This window comes from Anarrhichthys ocellatus, unplaced genomic scaffold (genome assembly GCF_004355925.1).
Source record: "Anarrhichthys ocellatus isolate YVR2014 unplaced genomic scaffold, GSC_Weel_1.0 scaffold3, whole genome shotgun sequence".
In the NCBI taxonomy this organism is placed as follows: domain Eukaryota; kingdom Metazoa; phylum Chordata; class Actinopteri; order Perciformes; family Anarhichadidae; genus Anarrhichthys; species Anarrhichthys ocellatus.
This window is the reverse complement of record NW_022280033.1, coordinates 17,016,886-17,021,031: the sequence shown is the minus strand read 5'-3', so window position 1 is coordinate 17,021,031 and position 4,146 is coordinate 17,016,886. Positions and strand designations below refer to the sequence as shown.

The window sequence follows — 4,146 nt, the reverse complement described above, 5'->3', positions numbered from 1 at the left end:
TCTCTCTCTCTCTCTCTCTCTCTCTCTCTCTCGAGCACCCCGGGGGGGCCTGACAGCAAAAACCCGGTCACCTTTCATCTTTAGCCCAGACTTGAGAAGCAGCCAAGAGGAGCCCGACTGTATCTGAGGATCAGAGGCTCGTAGAAGGTAAAAAGCCCCGACGTTTAATCTGTAAGCGAGGCGTTGAGCAGCCTCATCAATTCCAAAAGACAACATCATTCGGAGTGACGTCGTCTCTTAGTCCTGAACAGAAAAACATCAAGCACGGGGGGGGGGGGGGGGGGGCCAGACCTGAGTTGCGCCTCGATAGCGTTGCGGTAATCAGCATGAGAGGATTGCCAGACTGACTGGCAGGAATTTAATGTTTAAATTTGTATTTTAAAAAGACGTGATTACTGGAATACCGCTCAAACTTGGATCAAAAAGCGCAATTACAGTAAAATGTTTCAATTAATGGGCGGATGTTATAGTATTTGTTCGGCGGACTGTCAAATTCACTTCTGTCCAGGCAATTAAAACAGCTTCTCTATTGTCACAGATAAGCTGTAGAAAGTCTGATGGTATTAATATATATTTAAGTAAAAACATTTTACTGGAAGGATTGGCTGAATATCGTCAGTGTGGAAGTGATTGCCAGTCTGTCAGACAAAGACGACTGTCCCACTGTCTGACTTAGAATTGAGCCATTAAACACACCAAAGCCAGTCTTTTTACTTGACAGGTTGGATGAGAGCACAGCCATGAAGGGAACCAGCTCCTTATTTGGAGCCGGGTAAAAAAAAAAATGTGGGACCATTTCTGACCTAATGTTGTATGTTCTGGATTCATCCGGAGATCATTTAAATCAAATAGTTTCAGTGCTGTGGTCCTTAAAGAAGCCCGACTGCCATTCTCACGAAACATTTTTTTTTTGCTTTCCATGAGCAACTTTCTTTAGAGCCAGGAACTTCAAAAATCTTAGAGATAAAAGGCGGCTTAGATACAGGCCTGGAGGTGTTGAAAATGGCTGAGTCGAGGTTACGTTTCTTTAAGGGGAGACATCCCAGGCAGAAAGACAGATTTTTATGCACTGGTCCATTTTGAGATGTCTTCTTTCAGACTAGTGGAAAGGAAACGTCCAAAATACACATTCACGGGTTTGTTTTACTTCTTTGTCTATTTGCGTCTGTAGATTTCTCCTAAATTCACCAAACGTTAGCATTAGATAATGCCTCCTATGCATATTTAAACATACTATTTTTGAAAAAACTTATTATTAAAGATTATTATCTTTATGGTGATATCTAGTAGTTTTTTTCTATCTTAAAACACTGACTGGAGGAATTTTCCTGGGGAGGATGTAGTGGACTGGTGGATGGTCTTCTATATACTGACTTCTATTCCACTTCACGATATCTCCACTCCCTTTACTGTGCTGTATATCTATGATATTTCTTGGTAGTGTAATATGTCTTAAAGTAAAACCAAAAGCCCTCCGGGGGTAAAAATATAGTCGAAGGTGCTATGAAGATCAGCTAAGAATCCGGCCTACATTGAGGGGGTACTATATGGAGTAACTGTATCGTATGATCACAAAGTAATTGATGTTGAAATCAAAAACAGCCTCTTTGAGATGTTTAGCAAATCACGTCGATACTGAATACAAGAATGAAATCTGCTTGGTGATCAAATCAAGAGCAATATCAACTTGATTAGCAACATTTAGCATAAAAAAACGTGTAACTTTTGATTTGGCTGTGGACAGAGGAAGCCATATGGATGTGGATGCCAGTAAAAGGACATGGACCCCTGTGCGAACATCTGCTCAGACTTGTCATCGGTCTAATTTGGGCTGGGAGTGGTGGGGGGGATGGCTGAGCATCCAATAGAGAGATGAGCCTTCAGTCAGCCATAGTAGATGGCTGAAGCCCCATTCCCTGGTAAATGGTTCCACTCCTCCGATAATGGAAATCTCTGCCAAGTAAGATGTCAGCGTGTTGAAGAGAAGAGAAGGAGAGAGGGCCACTGATGAGAAACAAAGCCCTGAGTGTAGAAAAGAGAGTGAAATGGAGTGAGTCCGAGGGAGTTCCAGAATATAGCGATCAACCTGCGAGAGACAAAGTGAGAAATAGGTGGACGAGGAGATAGCGAGGAAAGACAGAAAAAGGATAGAGAGAGAGAGAAAGAAAGAGAGAGAGGGGGGAAAGAAAGACAAGAGAGTCCGTGAATTGATTTCCTCCGAGGCTCGGCCCGGCTGATTGGGCCTCCTCCCTGGATGCAGCAGCGTTAAGGCGATTAAGATCACAAATTGTCAATTTAATTCCAGCGCCCGGACGTAATTGTTGGGATGCTACTCTCCTCTCGCTGGCCATAAATCGGACACACTCTCCTTAAAGAGCAATAATTGGGGGAGCGAGCTCGGCGAGTGGCGAGCCCTGCCCGTACGGCCAATGACTTGAGGTTAATCACAAAGCACTAAACACCTAGTCAGCATGCCCCAGAGGGCGCTGGGGAAAAAAAAGGTAGTGAGAAATCCGAGGTGGCACTCGGGAAGCAGATCTCAAAGAAAATCGCCTCCTCACTCCTCCACCTTCAATCATCTTTGGGGATGGACTCGTTTGTTGCAGGCAAAGAAGAAAATTCTTGACGTCTGCTCCGCCTCTGCAATTACCGATAACCACTAACCTTCCAATATCGGGCGGGGAAATGGCTTCTTAAAGTTCCCTTTACGTCCGGCAATAGCCTCGCTAAAGGCAGCGACACTTCCCACTCAGATAATGAGGCCAGGAAGACGGCATAAAAAGCACTCGAACACTGACTAATCTGAAATTAAAATCCCTGCAAGCCACACATGAGACAAGTTGTGGGAGAAGGTCCGCGAGCACGAGGCCGCAAAATGTAGGTCACGTCTGGATTCTGACGGCACATATCTCCTCCTCGTGTTTCTCTGAGCCTCCGATCCTTCTGATGCCTTTAGAGAAAAGCACTAATGAGTTATGGTGACAGTTGCACAAGACCGCTAAGCACCTGAAAGCGGACGCCCTTTGTTCCACGAGTTTTGCGGCCCTCCTTCCTACACGCGCGCACACACACACACACACACACACACACACACACACACACACACACACACACACACACACACACACACACACACACACACACACACACACACACCATGAAAACAGGATGTCATGAAGTTCCCCGTCTCAGCATCACCCGGGGCTGTTTAGCCCTATAGTGCTCTGTAATCATCTCCCACGCAGCAGGTAATGTCAGCGAGCATCTGAGAGTAAGCTTATTCCACCAGAACTGTTTACAGAGAGAATTACAGAGGAGGACAGCGGGAAGATAATCTTTCCCCCAAAAGCTTTGCTTCTGAGCGCTGGGGGAGGAAAAGAGTCAAGTGAACAACATGACTTTTGAAATTGTGATTAAAAAAGAAAAAGCTTTCTATTCGATTATTTACTTTGTATTTGACGGGGGAGTGATGAGTGGTCGCGTCCTCCTGCGTCGGCGCAGAGGACAGACGGGAAGTTTTCAGGGACGCCAGGGGCCTCCGATCTCATCTCGCAATCTCTCTGACTCACACAGAGAGAGGAAGAGAGAGAGAGACTTCAAAAAACCCTGCCTCCGAGTCGAAGATTAGCGCGCGTTAGCCCCTGGCCGTTTGAACTGCGCTTCCACTTTGATTTCGCAGCTCCGCCAGGAATGAAAGAGACTGATTGCTGAAATTAAAGCGCAGCGGGTCCGTGCGTCTGTCAAAAGTGGTCGCTGTTGCCTCGGATGTTATTCAAATCGGAGTGCGTCTGCATCGCCCGATTCAACCGGAAGAGGGGAAAACGTCTCTGCTCCGTGACTGCACAGACTCGGTCCGGACGCAGAACAATGAAGCCCGGGGCTGAATGGCATCATAATGGCGAAGATGGGCGCGCGAGGGCCCCATCCTTCAGAGAGCAGCACTTATACAGTATTTAGAGACAGCGGTGATAGATGGACGGAAGATGAAACATGGCTCTCTCCCGCAATTACCAGGGCCAAGCTGAATCTCATCCGTCTGCCACAGAAGCTCGGTGGCTGACCTTGCCTCTGCCCCCGAGTTATGCTTTCAGAATATCAGCAGGAGGAGGAGGAGGAGGAGGAGGAGGGGGGGGGGGGGGGGGGGGG

The 4,146-nt window shown here is 47.0% G+C and overlaps 1 protein-coding gene across 1 annotated transcript in view; it reads right to left on the bottom strand.

Moving 5' to 3' along the window:
• dntt (deoxynucleotidyltransferase, terminal) overlaps nucleotides 1–4,146 on the bottom strand; it is a 77,841-nt gene that overhangs the window by 35,476 nt on the left and 38,219 nt on the right. The gene's annotated exons all lie outside the window — the stretch shown is intronic.